The sequence below is a fragment of the Spea bombifrons genome, chromosome 5, assembly GCF_027358695.1.
Source record: "Spea bombifrons isolate aSpeBom1 chromosome 5, aSpeBom1.2.pri, whole genome shotgun sequence".
Taxonomy (NCBI): domain Eukaryota; kingdom Metazoa; phylum Chordata; class Amphibia; order Anura; family Pelobatidae; genus Spea; species Spea bombifrons.
The window spans coordinates 34,212,095-34,229,446 of record NC_071091.1 but is presented as its reverse complement, the minus strand read 5'-3'; the positions used below and the strand labels follow the sequence as shown (position 1 = coordinate 34,229,446).

At 35.9% G+C, this 17,352-nt stretch overlaps 1 protein-coding gene and 1 long non-coding RNA gene across 2 annotated transcripts in view; both read right to left on the bottom strand.

The window, feature by feature from the left end:
* Nucleotides 1-17,352, bottom strand: part of CNTNAP2 (contactin associated protein 2) — a 650,026-nt gene that overhangs the window by 619,408 nt on the left and 13,266 nt on the right. The window lies entirely within an intron of this gene.
* Nucleotides 12,866-13,461, bottom strand: LOC128497345 (uncharacterized). The gene is made up of 2 exons (XR_008354303.1): nt 13,372-13,461; nt 12,866-13,212 (listed from the first exon to the last, which is right to left on the bottom strand). It is a non-coding gene; the product is annotated as an uncharacterized LOC128497345 (long non-coding RNA).

Here is a 17,352-nt window from a genome sequence, read left to right as displayed (position 1 = left end):
GCTGTTATTTTAACCCTTTCCATGCACCAATTATACAACTACACTTTGTCAAACTTTGTAATAGTAATTTTTTTAATTTTTTTTTCCACACAAATTGTACTTTAGTTATAGATATACAGGTTCTGGTATATGTCACTGTCAAACAACACCCCAATATGTGTTCAGCAACATCTCCTGAGTACATCGATACCCCACATGCATGGGTTTGTCAGATTGTTCGGCTGGTAAAAGGCTACTTTTGGGGCATGCGTAATTCAGGTGGTCATTTGGTCATTGTGCCTCCCTCTCCTCTTTGGAATATCTTTGAAGCCGGTTAACTCAATTTAACCCATTCAAACCATATATTTTTGAAAACTAGACACCCCAGGGTATTCCAAATGCTGTTATTTTAACCCTTTCCATGCACCAATTATAGAACTAAACTTTGTAATAGTAATTTTTTTTTATTTTTTTTTCACACAAATTGTACTTTAGTTATAGATATACAGGTTCTGGTATATGCCACTGTCAAACACCCCCCCAATGTGTGTTCAGGAGCATCTCCTGAGTGCAGTGATACCCGACATGCATGGGTTTGTCGGGTTGTTTCAGATTTAAAATGCCACATTTGGGAAGTGCGCTTTTTTTCTCCATTTTGGTCAGTCTGTACCTATGCCCTATCTTTGAGCTAGGCCACTCCAATTTACCCCATCAGCCATTTTTTTTATATATTAGACACCCCTTGGGTATTTGAAGTGCTTTTATTTTAACTCTTTGTTGAGATTTTTTGAGAAATTTTAGCACTTGCTCAAAATAATAAACTTTATTTTTTAATTTTATTTTATTTTTTTAATACTTTTTTTATATTTTTTTTTACACATTTTGCTGGTACTGGATGGTTCATCTAGTGACATCACTGCATAATTATTTTTAAATGTTAGCAAATTTTTTTTAATTTTTTTTTCCATTTTTTATTTTTTTTTTGACTATTTTACTAATCACATAGTGATTAGAAAGCTGGGCTCCATTGACTTGCATGGTTGAATGCAGTACCTGTATTCAACCAGCAAGTGGAGCCAGTTCTCTAGAGGGTCTGGAGACCCTCTAGCGAACTTTTTCGTCTCTATTGTTTTATTTCCCGGGCCGCCGCCATCTTGCTTGATGGCGAAGATCACCGGCAGCGGCGGCTGTGACCGCTCTCCGGAGCGGTCACAGCCCACCTAAAGGTAAGTGTTTGGTGTCGCTGGATGCCTCCTGATCGAGGCATTCCAGCGACACCATTTAAGTTTAGGAGGCGATCGTTGATCGCCTCCTAAACGCTTTTAAAACGGGCGTCCGCCGCCATACAATGTATGCGGCTGTTGACGCCCCGGGGAGGGGCCAGACATGGCCCCCGATGCCGATCTCGGCCTTGCTGAATGCCTCGACATCGAGGCATTGCAGCAAGGCCGTTTAAGCGAAGAAAGTGATCCTTGATCACTTTCTAAGCTTATTTAATTTTTTGACGGTTCAGGACCGTCAAAGGTCATTTAGTGACCTTCTTGTTATGACGGTCCTGAACCGGCAAAGGTCGCGAAGGGGTTAAGGTACTCATTTAATATGCATTCTTGTTTTGTAAGTGGGTTAGGGACATTAAAGTGTCCCTTTAAATATGAAAATCGCTGTTTTTTTAATAAAAGAAATCAATTTAGAATATTACATTACATTTATTTATATAGTGCTAGCAGATGCCATAGCGCTGTCAGTTGAATATTTATAAATCACAAACAATACCAAACTGATACAAAAGGAGAAGAGCCCTGCTCTCGTTATGTATCTGTGATAACATATAGAAATAAAATATAAAATAGGTGTAGAGATTATATTTTATTTGTATTCTGTTATGGGAAAAACAGAAACTATAGTAGTTAATGTTAAAATATTGATATTTATGGACCTTTCTTTTACTAACTGATTAAATAATTAAGTGATTTATTAATTTGTACTTTTAATTACCGCCATCTCATTTTAATGCATAACTTTTTTTCCATAATGAGAGCAATCTGTGAATGAAAAGGCACGTCAGTGGAGCTTTTTATGTCTAAACTCTTAAGGTTTTCCCTTTCTACATATTAGTAGAGTGCAAATATGATTTTATGGATTATACCTATCATGTACTCGTGATATCTTCCTTAATCACATCTTGTTTTTACACATCAATTTTTTAACACAAGGGTAGGTTTTGCTCGGTTTAGCAGTTGAAATTAACTGGAATGTGATTCATATGAGCAGAAATTAGATCATATATTATGGTAACATATGCTGCCTAAAGCATTTTTAGAGTGTTTGCACTTATGTACAGGTAGCTGGATTAATTGGAAACAATTAAATGCATTGAGTACAATTTGGACCTAAGCCAGCCTTCCTTACTGTTAAGAACAGCATATTGCTGGCTTACCAAAGCTGTAAGAGTCAGCGTTAAATTATTCCTGCTTAGCTGCAAGCTACCTGGCAGATGAAAAATATAGACCCAGAAATATTATAAAGCTAAGCATATTTCTTTTGCTTAACTGTAATACTGGGAATATGGTCCCAACGGTAAAGAAATCAGCAAGCTTAAAGATTAAAAAAAAAATACTTTGTGGTGTACCATTTTATTTCAAGGTTTTAATAAATAATAAAGTTTTGGTCTTGCATGTCGGCTGCAGGCAATAATGGAAATACATGCTATTTTATATCTGAAAATAATTAAGCTGTTATCAAAGTAGAGTAAATATTATTAGCTAGCGTTTTGTGGTTCAAAAAAGGATGTTAATGATGGAACTCTTGGACAGTAAGATTTGTTTTATTCTAGCTTTTTTTCTAATAAAAGAAAATGACAATTCTAAAAATACATAAGTCACACAATAGAGCAGTGATGACTATAATGTTGGGATTTCAGCTTACTTCAACATGCTTTAGTGACTACCTTTCCCCCCTTCAAAAGTGTGCTTTAAATCAACACTCCACTCTCCAGGAGCGTACCTAGAGTATTCAGCACCCGGGGTCCCTACTCATTTTGGGACTTTCATACGAATTAATGAAATTGGTGAATTCCACTAAAATTTAAATCCCTATGAATCCAAAGTCTAATACATATGTCTAATAAATATTTCCATTCAATACATTTCACATTGATTATCTACAGTGGTATACATCATTTGTTTGAATTTTGCCTACAAGAATGCTGTTAGAAGTAGCAGTAAAAGAGACACCCAGGGGGTCATATAAAGCGCATTATGTGACCTCATTGCACAGAGAATCCAAGTTGCAATTAAGAGAGCTCCATAGGCAAGGTAAGAGTCTGGTGACAATCGCTCCCCGGATTTGAGGATTGGTGAGAGGATGTCACTGCCAGCGTCACCAAATTGCCCTGCGTTTAAGTTAGAGCAAAATGACGGCGCTTTAGGCGAGGAGAGAACATCACCGCAAGTGCCATTTTGTCAGAAGTTTCCGCCAGGTGATGTCTGCTGAAATGCGGACAAAGATAGACAATAGATTACAAGAGAAGAGAGAACAGAGAATATAAAAGATAGAAGATGAAGAAGAAGATACGGAAGCGGAAGTGGTGGGCAGAAGTGTCTACATAGAAGGTAGGGAAATATTTAGAGAGTATGTGAGAGAGTAAATGAGAATGAGCGTGTGAGAGAGAGTGTGAGAGGGTGAGTGAGAGAGAATGTTGGAACGGGGCAACAAATTTCCTTCCCGATTTAAAAATGCCCCAGAATTTTCGGCCAAACCAAATGGACCATGGACCGAAAATAATTGCTGGAGAACCAATGGGCCAAAAACTAAACAAACAATTTATCCAAATTGTTTTTTGGCCCATTTGCACATGTCTAAAATACGTGTACATCCTCCTACTCCTTCCCATTTCTTGAGTGGTGTTCGCAATGTTCTCAAAGACATTCTAGGATTTCCAACGACTGATGCTTTACCAGATCTGACAGTGGAATATCAAGCCACAATTAACGTTCTGTATTTTAGCACAAGGTCCAAGACATTGCTCGTAAAAAGCTTTGATATCAATGGGGCTGTTACTGAAAAGCCTTTGGCTGCCTACCACTGTTAAGCACCTTAATTCCAATCAAGCATCTGTGCTTTCACTTTCAATTTGAATTAGTACCATTATAAAATATGTCAATGCTACATACGCTATTATGTAGCAGTGGAGGTAGGAATGTCATCATGTATTACAACGCGGAGCGACCAAGAGTGATGTATTTTATTCAAAGGATATGAACAATGACCATTGTTGATAGCAACTCTGACTTTCAGATTACGTCGCTCCAAAATTGGGCAATAACAAGAAAAAAGAAGATAGAAAGCCAGCTAATTAGTTTTTAATGTGAAGGGTCCTTACTATAATAGAAAATCCTGATGGGTCGTGAACAATTTCTTGCTGCTTAATGGCATTATTTAAACAAGAAATAACAGAGGTTCAGAAAATAGATTTAGGTAAGTATTCAATCTGAACCCCCACGGAAGCTCAGCTCTAATCTAGTGAAGATGTTAAGTGTTACTATGCATATGTGAGCAGTGTCCTTACAGTTGAAGCAATCAGGGCAGGATTAAAGTGAGATAGGACTCCATGAAATAAAAGAATGTAGGCACGCATGTGCATGAATGAAACAAGCTGGACCCTATGAAGATTAATGCTGATGTACATTAAATGAAGTCTTTAGTTGTAGTTGATACGTTTATAAAGGCTCCATTTTCTCTTGGGTTAATATGGATATACTGCTTTCCCAATTTAGATACCTGAAATGTTGAGGAGTGTCTATAAGTATTATGCAACAATAACTGTTAGTATGGAGCTACAACCTGGCAGTTACAATACTAGTCTTGCTTAGATAAAAATCAGCTTCTGCTGGCTATGACCTTCCCATCCTGTTGTGTTCTTCAGCCTAATAATAATAATAATGTTTATTATTCTCAATAATATTCTCAATGTTGTAAATAGTAAATATGTATTTGTTTTCTAAAAAAAAGCCACTAACCCATAGGAAATGATTCAGCTCCAGAGCTGCAGTGCACTGGAGTTTCCATGGTCTGGTTTTTGGACCATTTTTGGTGCTTGAAGAAACAAACTCTTGTAGAGAGTGTATGCACTGCTCTTCTTCCCACAAAATATAGATTGCATATTAAAGTATTTACAAGGACATTTAATAAGCTGTCATACATTTTGAGGCTGTTTGTGATGGTTGACTACACCTTTAACTTGGTTCGTTTCTGATATGGTATATGCTATAGGAAAGAACTCAAACATTTTGTGTGTAACCAGTTTCATATTTTCTTTACATACCTTTTTTTTAAAATTTGGGCCCACTGGGAGGCATGCTAATTTTACCAATCCATATTTTCTGTCTGTGTTTTTATACCATTTTAAGCTTGGAAGTTCCCAGAGGCAGAGAACATCAGAAAATATTCTTGCAGGGTATTTTAAGAAGCATTTTCACTGAGTAATGATCTACCAGTCAATAGAGGAACAGATAAATTACACACATTTAATACAGAGAGGGACACTGGCATGATAATGGAACTCCTTAGACAATAAAGTGCATCAAGGGTCATAAATTTGATTCATAAAGTAAACCCAAAGCATGTTTACAGCTTGGCTCTTTAACCCATTCACCTCTAAAGAGGTGTGAAAAGCACATTAAAAATTTACAGTTTTATTACCTATATTTTCTGCCATACACATACTTTACTGATGATGTAAGGCCTCTTACTTAAAATGTTCTGTTGTCTAAAATCGGTATAAAGATTCCTGGAGAGATTATTATTTATGATACTACTCCCATAGGATGACAGTTAGCATCCCTTCCGGAGAAATTCAAAGCAAAGATACAAGCTGAGAAGCTTTTAATGCAAGAGAAAGGGGGCTAATACCTTTGTAAATGCATTGGTATTGATATACGATATGGGTATTTTTAGAGTATAATAAATAGTTATTCCTTGCACAAATGTTTCTATTATATGATTGCCATTGTACACTGGGATATAGTGCATTAAATAATAAGAAATAGTAGCAGAAATATGAACTGTATTACATCATCATATGTGGTTAATTGTGCTATGTAATTAATACTTTGAATACTAATTTGAGGCTTAATTTTTGCTACCTGTCAAAAACGCACATATTCAAGAGACCCATTATAGCATTATTTATTTAAATAATTGACGTCCTTCCATTATAGGTAAGATGATCAGATGGACCTTTTAAATTGTAAAACGCTTACAGTGGTATAGGAGCAGCTATGCTAATTTATGCATTTTTTGCATTGTGGTCGTCAGTTTAGGGGGCCTTTGTAAAGAGAGAATTTGTGACAACTTTAGCCACTCATGGAATTCTATGCTAAGGTTTTCATTCCAGTCTTAAGACAAGCCAGACTCTCACAATGTAAAATATTCTAATACATTTTCTAACCTCAATTAAGAAATGGACCATATATAATTATTAGTATAGGCAATAGTCAAAGATATGTAATTATTGGGCATAAATAAATGATAATTAAGATATATTAATATGTTTCAAGGTTTCCTTGACCTTAAATATAGAATGAAGGATTTGCTGAACATGCAGTCTATAGATAGGATAGTAGCTTGCTAATGCATGGTATAGTTGTAACTCTAAAAGGGCATTACAATATACATACAGCGACCACCTAAAATAGGGTTTGGGCGTGTAAGACCTAAGTGAACATGTTTGAACACCTAATTAGGTGAAGACCAATAGACTGACATCATTTTCAAATTGTATATAAGCTTGGTGTAAGAGAGGCATGGCAGGAGAGGTAGAGGAGAGATGTACTTGCCATCCACAGACTCTTCTTGTCCCAACACTCCCTCCCTCCATCCTCAGGAATGCATAGGACAGATGCCATCAACTAAATTCCTTTCCAAGGTTTTGTAAGACTTGTTTCGTATTATTTTTGTTATCTTCTTTTTATATTCTTCTTTTATTTTTGTTCGTATTAAATGTTTTACCTTTGTTTGCATCTAAGTGACTCTGCCTATTTTTGACGCACATACATTTATATGTGATCCAATTATTTGAAGTTTGTGTTTGGCCTATATATTTTCTTACACACAACACATAAGGACAGTCCAAAATACTGATTAAATGAAGGAATTTGAGTCAACTCAGCTCCGGCTCATACTCATACTAGAGAACCCCTGGAGCGATGTGTCAATTATCTCAATCAAGTCATGCCCATTACCTACACACTTTCATTCCTCTATACTGTACAGCGCTATGGAATTTGATGGTGCTATGTAAAACAATAAATAATAATAATAAAATAATAATACTGCCTAGGGGTTAGCTAGCCCTGCCCCCTTATGATTCTAGAAAATGGGAGAGCTCCAAGTAACTTGCCCTGTGAAGTTCCTAGGTATGCTCATACTCCTCCACTCTTGACAAGTCAGGCTGCCCAGCTATATATGTGTATATATATAAAAAAATGACAAAGCCCGTACATGTACGGGCTCAAAATGTATTGTTTTCAATGGGTTTAGGGACCGCCCATTGTCCTTAAGGGGTTAAAAGACACACTTTGATTCATTTTATACATATATAAGATATATCCATGGGATCGCAATAATCGGTTGCATGGTGTTAAGGTTTTGTGCTCAAGTTAGATTAGAATGCAGAAGAACAAACTGTGAGACTAAAGATCTAGCACATTTTAGAGGAACTGGACTTGACGTGGCATGTGGTTTATACACAAATGCCTTTGTTCTCCAAATAAATGTATCGTCTATTCACACTGTGATTTAAACATTGCTAACTGCTGCTCTGTCATCATCACAACAGACACACAAATGTTAAGCTGTTGCTTCGACATCAAAACATCTTCCTAGGCACAGAAAAAGGCTTGCTTATCTTTTTGTACTTATGATTTTCAAAGGAAAATATGAATCCGTTTCGTTATTGCCCAATGTACAAATGTAAATGTCTACAATTTCAAAAGCTTCGAAAAATGAAACAGACAAAAAAACCAAAACATTTTGATCAAAAATCAGAGGCTTGCCATATGGATAAAGACTCTTAATTCAACTAAAAATCAGAAGAGAAACAATATTTTGTTATAATAAAAATTAAAAAAATGTGGAAAACTGAGTAAATATTTAATCCTAGAATAGTTTTATTTGCATGTAATTTTTAATATTTTCATCTTTTTACCTGCATTTTCTGTAGCCTGACCTAGAATTTAATGGGCTTCAGTTTAAAGCCGAAGTGAACCTTTTCCTGAACATTTCTGAGGATTTTCATCTCCACAAATTAGTGATTTCTGCTACTCCTGTGACCTTTAATGTATTTGGGAATTTTTGTACGATCAGGCCCACTAACATCAACATTTTCATTATGCCCTGTCCTTCCTGTGAAATAGTTCTGACCTAAGCAAATCCTAACCTAATTTAATACTAAAATACCTTTTTAATACTAAAAAGAAAGTAAAAAGAATATTAATTGGAAAAGACATAAAAGACCAAAAAATCTTTTAGGAAATAGCAGTGTAAGCATAAACGTTTTATGTAAATTCTCTGCAAAACGACACAAGAATACATTTGAAACCCAACTTTGCATCATACATATATTACTAGTATGTATTTCAATATCATTTAATTAGGGGTTGTCTTTTTATGTACATTTCTGATATCTTAATAGTCACATTGTTTTCCTGAAACATTCTAATGACGCCATCCCTAAAATGAATCCATGTGTCTTTTTACTAATCTATGATATTTGTTAATGTGCTATTCGCAGTTAGTTTTCTGGACCATCATTTGCATAGCTATTGTATCATAAAATGAGAAATTAACATTGTAAATGTCATAGAACACATCCCATGCAAAAGATGTTCAGTTTATTGCTTTGAAATGTACAATATATCCATTGTAGACATATACACTTGGCGTCATTAGCGTTTTCATTTATAAAGAGTCATTGGTATTTAGCTATTATAAGTGGTTCGGGTTTGTAAAAACATGGCGTGTACCTTGAATAGAACAATACAATAGAATTTCATGATAACTTTAAGATGAGTGACCTAGACAGTTGTAGGAACATTAACTGCTGTAATATATATTCCACTATGACTTACCATGACACAAAAGTGGATCATGTGTCATGGTGCTTTTGACCGCTGTGACCTAATCTGAGTGACCTACTTGAATTGCATTTGGGTGCATTGGTTTTCCATGATATTGTGTGATATCTGTCAGATATCTGTCTATTACTATGACAGACATGGACAGCTTTGCATTTATGTCTAGACATAAAGATCCTTCGTGTGATCAGAAAAAGCTTTCTAGCTATTTAAATCATTTTTTAAGTGGGCAGAGGAGAGGGGGAGTTAATGGTTGGATAGTGAACTGAACTTTTTACATGGGCCAGTGGCTTATTCTGACCTAGGTGCTCAGGCTCCCCCAGCTAGTTGAGGAGATTAGAGATCTTGTAACAAGTCCTGTAACCAGCCTAGCCCGCAAAGCCTCTATAGTGAAATTACATCTTGTTGCGCATACACTGTACACCCTACAGCTTAGCATAACGAGGCAAAGGAATGCTACAGCGCTGCTCTAGGTCAGGTCCAGGACAGTGCTCAGCAAGTATACGTCTGAGTATTGGGGTGTGAATGGAGTTAGCATCAGGAGAGAAAAACTAGATAAGAGACAAAAGGGTTTATGAATTAAAAGTAATCCTGAGACAAAGCTTGGAACTGCACGCACTTACTAATCCACTCTGTCACTTTTCCCACTACAGCTACTTGTTCTCCTCCACCTCCTACTCCTCTTCATCCTTCCTCCAGGCTCCTCTTATTAAGTCTCCTTCCAGTGCAGTGAGCGCGGAAGGCAGTGGGGGCGACTTTAGTGTTGTGTGCCAGGATGACAGCAAATCCCGACGCACAGCAGCAGTTCCCCCGTGCATCCCAAGGGAGCAGGATCAGAGGTCTGCGTTAACAGTCCTCCCGCTACCTTGAATGACTTTAAGCCAGTTATAGGGAGATCCTTGATCTCCACAACCGAGCCTGTTCCTCTAGCAGCAGACATGACTATCTGTCTCTGAAGGGTTGCCGGCGTGGTGGCACGCCTCCGATGAGCGGCACCCGGGGGGTTATGATTACCATAGAGAATTAAAACTGATTAGGATTCAATAATGGAATTGAGGATTCCATTAAAACATTCTATTTGTGAAAGAACGCAGGTTTAGCATTAATACTGCAATTTCTGTTTAAGTATTATTTTCGAACTTGTTCATTAAATGATGCATTTTTTCTCACCTAATTTATTTTTGAGTAGTACTATAGGATGTGTCCCCATTAAGCAGCACACTTAATTTAATGCTAGGTTTTTTGTCATTGTTTTTCTATAGCACTCATGAGAGAGGAATAATTAAATAGTATTTAATTAGCCAAGTTATTTCAATTTCTAGGACTGCTTTCACCCTCTTTAGTTAGAAAAGCATTATCACATTGTACGTTGAAATAAAGCCTAAAGTGTTATAAATCTTTCTTTAAAAGTTTTAAAGAAAAATAGAAGAAATTTGGGCTATTTGCTGATAGAAAATACCTACAACTTTATTCTGTTGTAGACATCAGAATGTCAAGAATGAATTTAATTCAAGAAAAATGACCATGCTATGTATGTTCAGAGACAAATCCCTTCTTTATTATTTTATTATTTAATTTACCTGTGCAAGTTATAAATGTATATGTTTTCAGGATGAAAAGGACATAAAAGAACATATTTATTTGACATCATAAAGTATGATATTTTTTATTAGTAATTTGAAAAACTAAAACAAATTCTCAATATATGTAGACACCTCAGACATTGCTACTGGTTCTTGTGACACTTCTTGTGCCAGGAATCCGTTGGCATTGATCCATACTCGAGTGCCCCACTTACTTAAAGATGTGACTTTAAGATGGAGTGGTTAGAAAAATCATGAAGGGGTTAAACTCCCACCATTTTATGACTTAGACAGGGTCATGATATTACACAGGGATTCATTTGCTCTAAAAAAATGCGTTACATCTTGCAAATTCAGTTTTTTGCCTGCATATCTGTACTCATAATGCTAAACACGCGAAAAGAGGAACATTTTCCGCCAGAATGTCATTACATACTCCTTTTCTTTAATCAACTTTTTTTCATAGAAATTGTAAGATTTACAATAAAGTAGAGAAATAAAGCATGGGTTAAATATTTTGATAGATAAAAACATGCAGTTTGTACGTATTTTAAAAACACATTTTTTCTTCAAATTCAGTGCAGCAGTACATTCATCAAAATCTAACGAGAACTGGAAGCTTCATTAACATTCTGATTGCTACCTTATTAATAATTTAAATGCTGGCAGTTCTGGGAACATAATGCACATTTGAAATCAGTGAAACAATATTATAGTAATTTTCACTAATGCGATCACTACAGAATTTGTGTTTTGCAAAACCAATACACCTTTAAAAGATTGCTTTCATTTCTCGAGGTGCAAACGAAGGCAGTGTGACCTTATTTGACACTACATTGAGGAAAAATATATTTGCCCAGTATTAAAATGTTACCTAAAGATAAAAAATCAAACACACGTTATAAAACAAGATGTACATGAATTACAAAACAAACTCACACTCTTCAGCTTGCTGGCTTTGCCCACCATTGTTTGGTTTCTGCCTTTTCCCTGTTCAAACATTATATATATATATATATATATATATATATAGGGTATTTTTGGGGTAATCTAGAGTCAGCAGCTGGATTTGTATTGGTACCCGCAATGTAAGTTTACGATGTGTATGATGTTCTCCAGTTAATGACTCGCAAATCACTGCTCATAATTGACATTTGTATTTGGTCATCATTGCGCAATTTGAATGATTCAACTTTGGACTCGACAACTTAAGTAGAAATATTCATAAATCATTTGATGCCTGGGATGGCAGGCCACTGGCGTGTATCTATACAGGAAGGAAGTAGTTACAGTTAGCTATACCTACATAATTACATAAAACAGAAGTAATGGTGTATAATACTATAAAGTCTTTTTGTGTAAAGGCAACTGTCATGCTTCTTGAGTACCAGATAGGGTAAAAATAACACAAGCAACAGCTACCAATTAACTGCTAAACACATGAAACTAGATCACACCTATTTGTAAATGTTGTTTAACATTTCAATGTGCCCATAATTGTGGAGACAGGAATGTATTATCGTAAGTCATAACAACATGTTGAGAGTTTATAGAAATGCAGCAATAAGCTTTTAGTTTGATTTGGTTGATACTCTGTCCTATGACATTCCAATATGGTTTAGAACTTAAGATACTTGTTATAGACCTTTTGAATAGACCTTATTAGGACACAAGTTGATGGCTCCACAAACCCTAGGCACCAGCTCAGCTGTTGGACACAGGAACTCTATTAGTATATCCAGGGACCAGGGGTGAACAATAGGAAGAGGGAGCTCAGATTGGCAGTGTATGGATCCTATGGCTGGGTCCTGCTTGTGCATTTTTCCCTTGGACTGTCCTGACTAGAGGAAAACTGAGCCACTACCAAGGATTGATATATATCTATGCATGTAATTTATTGCAATCTTCCATACAGTCATTTGAATGCACAAGAAAAATTTTAGGCAGCATTTGCATCCAGATAGGATCATTTCTGGTGGTAGACAGGACTGGATCTTTTGCTTTTGCCCGTTATATTTTCTTTTGTTTTTTTTACACTGGTAGTAATGCAGCCAGCCATTCCTTGCTAGGTTATATAGCTATCAGCTTAATGCTACATGCATAATTTGCTTTTCAATAGATGTCGTCATCCAGTATCTACCTACCGTCCGCTTTCTTGTATTGTTTACCTTGTTGTAGAAGCTCACCCCAGTCTTGCTCTTAACTATGTTTTGGAGAATACAGCAAATTATGTTTTAATATCTCATCCCATAGTCAAAAGATGCGTGTGTCAGGCATCCATTGAATAACTACTTTTGCTTCTGTTAGTCTAATATATTTTGAAAAGTGAATGTAGCAAACACATTGAATATATCACATATTTATCCTGAAGCATTGCAAGCTTTAACCGTATACTCATTCTGTACAGGTGTATCATGCTTTATTCATCGTGTTGGTGCCAAATGCCAAATGTTACCATAGGCTTTCTTTTCTATTGACACTAAATGACTGGAATTACAAATAGTGACTTTATTTTACTGATGTCGAGTATGATGTTTAATTGTGTGCCGGATGAATTGCGGTAAGCATGTTTTTACTTAAATACATGCAGAAGAACAAAATAATGAATGCATTACACATACTAAAAAAAATTAAAAACTCTAGTTTTTAATCTCTCCAATCTCTCCTCCTTCAACTCCAACTTTTTTTTCAGGTTTTTACACCTTCCAATAATCCCAAGACACACCTGTACAGCTTTACCCCTTACTATTTTCATACTCAGAAATCAGCAGCACTCTTCATCTATACAACACAGAAATATTCTAAGATAGAAATCTAAAATTGTTTTTCTTCCTATGGATTCCTTACACTGTCTATCCATTCAGAGCTGGTATATCTATGCTCTATAATTTCCACAATATTATGAGAGACAAAGAAGGGACTAGGCTTGAGTGTACCCCTGAAGCAAATAGACAAAAATATGTGTCTCTGAAATGCAATAAATGTATTCAACCCCAAAACAATACTAATATTAACCCCTTAAGGACAATGGGCGGTCCCTAAACCCATTGAAAACAATGCATTTTGTCATTAAGGGGTTAATAATGTTAATAACAATAATGATACACATAATGTCCTTTTCTGACCTTTAACAAAGCTTGTATTGAGTGTGCAGAAAAACAAAGCTTTCTTACATTGTAATAACATTAACCTAGCAATAAATTTGGCGCCACTGCAACCCTTTAACTGTTTGTAAGATATACTATTTTAAAGTCAGAAAGTGAAGTATTCATTTGAGATACAATGTGGTACTGTTTGGAAATTGAGGCTAAAGGTTGAGCAGAGGTTTTGTGGAAGTTGATTACAACCAAAACAGATTCTACATTGATGGTCCCATAAGATGTATTAAAATATCAAAAGTGACACAGGATGGTGTTGTTCAATGTGTCACATATAATTGGTGCTTAATAATAGGCAATTTTTGGTCTTTTAGGATTTCTGATTTCCCTTTTCTAAAAGTAGCCAATTAGTTTTCCTTTAGTTTCTATAGATCCTCAATAATAATAATCCACTCGTTCCATTACATACACATACCACATATGTAGCCTATTACCTTTTCCCCACGTATCTGTCTTTTTATCGATCAATCTATTTATAAGGTATGATGTTTGGTGAACAAGAAAGTATGCAGTTTAAGTAGTTCACAAAAACAGGATTTGGCAAGTGTCCTGAAAAGTATTGACTATTCACTTCATTGTCTGACCTCAACTTTTATGAAATCAGGAAAGGAAACGGAGACTAAAACTATGAAATGTATGGTTAAGATCTGTGTTCTTTGGGATTTGTTTCTTTGCTGAATCAGAGTGTCGGAATGCAGATAGTGTGGTCAGACTGTCATTAGGGTCACTAATAAAAATGTGAGCAAGGATTATTTTGGTAACCAGACACTGGAAGTTGCAAATTGAATTGTGCTTGACATAACAAGACAATGTTAGGATTAGGACTGAAGCTTCAGTGGAACACCAGCATGTACTACCAGCTAATTGTCATCACAAAAGTGGAATAGATAGAATCTATCCATCAAAACTAGCTACTGTAAGCGAGATGTACAAGAAGGAGGCAAAAGGAATTAAAATTCAAACTCATAGGCTTGTTTGACGCACTAAAACAGACCTGAATCTGGGCTTCATGTCCCATTATGACTTGAAGATGTCATGTCCTAGAATCATCACACCGCTGGGTTAATTAATAATTCCTTGCTCTCATTGTCTTGGTGCGGCACCACTCAGATCCTATCCCATTAATGAATCCCCCTTCCCTATCACTTCTCACTTATATTATCCTCTTTTGATGTTTTTTATTGTTGTTTTTTTTATTGTATATTCATCTGGCATGTTGTTTAAGCTTTATTTGTTTAACTACACACGAGGAAGAGACATCAGTATTCTGAACCATTTAATTAAATATCCTCTCTGTTAGCTATCTAGTATCATTTTCCCTAAGCACTTTCACCCTCAGCACTTCCGAGTTTACACAAGTTGGCTTACTTATCTTTCAAATGTAGCGAATAAAAACATTTAGTGCTTACATTTAAAGTCAGGTGAAACTTCTTAAAACATGTTCCTATCATTCTTAGGCATCTTTGGGTGTAGTACAATGTACAGCATTGTTAGCCACATATATGTACACGGTAGTATTTAGATTTTTCGCTAAACATAGAATTTTATTATCATTCTCATGGATTGCCCTTACTTTATCCATTTTAAATTTTGAAAAAAAAGACTTTCACCGACTATCTTTACAGCCATATCACACAAGTCAGTGTGTACCACTAAAATGTAGTCACACAAATGTCAAGATTGTACTTTAAAGGGACAGTCAAGCTTCATCAGCAAAGAATGCATATTAAAGTACGCTAAAGTACTCTTTTGTAAGCACTTCAATATCCGTTCACTAAAGCTGTAAAAAACACTCCTCGTTGTTTTATGTTTCTAAGGCAGCAATCAGTGGCAGGAAAGCCCCCATTGAAATCAGCGGGTTTGCTTTCTGTGCGTGTAGTACAGGGAGGACACGAAGAATTAAAGGTATCAGCTATGATACGCATTAAAATACAAATAAAGGTTGGAGCGCCCCTCCAATAATGTGAAATAATGTGTCAGTGTAATAGCCCTTAATCCTACCTGATAATATTTTATAACATTGTAATGTTGGTCAATTTATTAGTGTGGAAAAAACAATGCTAACGTCTACAAAGCAAAAATATTATAAACATATTTTAACTTGTATTTATTATTATATTTAATTTAGCCATTTTAAGAAACGTATCAGGTCTAAAGCATAACATTTATAGGTTGCAAAAAAACTCTGTAATATGTCCAAGCAAACCTTCACTTTCTATGTGAAATTATATACACCATTTCACCTTTATAAAATGTCATCGGGATCTGCCATTTAACATCTTGACTCCTGCAAGTAGGTTACACAGACAAGCAAGAGTACCAAAAACGATAGATCATAAGGATGCTGTCTAGGAATACACAGACATCTTGAATTTCCAAATAATGTAATATTTTTATAATACAGGCAGACTCAATTTCCAAGACTCACAACCTGAACATGTACTCAATCAATCAATGTCTAACCCCCCCCATAGAAGGCAAAGAGTTAATCAGACAGATACATTGTGAGAATGAACTTATAAGACAAGAGATACTGCCTGCAATACGTGTTGTGAACCTGTAATAAGACACATGTTTGCTTCCTGGTTGATTTCATTAGAGTTTTGATTCTATTAAGTGCAGCACAGTCACTGCCAATGCATGTCCCTATTCATCATTTGTTTCTGCCAGTTAGCGTTCCTTAACATGAAAGCATCAGAAACAGCAAACCTTGACACTACAACAAAACAAGGCAACACAATGTGCCAACATACAAGAAGAAGCATTCAAAATCTGACAGCCCATGTTTTAAGTCTACTAAATCTTATTGTAATTTCCGTAGAAATAGAGAACTTTCCAGACTTTTTATTTCATGCAGAAATAAAATAAAAAGTATCTATAAAAGAATTATTTGTAGTCATCAATTTAGTCAAAGAATACTACTTATTTGTAAAAGGAACACTATAAGCTAAGTTGTGGTTACAGCATGAATACTACATAAAAATCCATATATAGATTGTGCTAGCAGAATTTACAGCCAGTGTATTAATTATTAAAAACATGGTATGCAATTTGACGTCTCGTATTTATGATGTCACCATGCGGAGCCATATAAACATTTTCTGCTATAATGTGTAAAAACATTCTTTCTGTGAACGTTAAAGTTCTTTGCACATTACCAATTTGTTTCCTTGTTCAACTTATACATGGCCATATGCCCTTCCTTCCAGATTTTAAGTATGTACATGTTCCTATAAGTATGCAGGGCCGGCCGAAGACTTAACGCCGCCTGGGGCGAAGTTTAAAACGCGTTTTAAACTTCGCCCCAGGCGGCGTTAAGTCTTCGGCCGGCCCTGCATACTTATAGGAACATGTACATACTTAAAATCTGGAAGGAAGGGCATATGGCATTTTAAACTTCGCCGACGCCATTATCTACCCCCGCCCCCCCCGGTACTTACCTTTAAACAGTCCTGCGGCGAGTCTCCCTGCTCTGCCACGGTGCCGGCTTGTAATGCT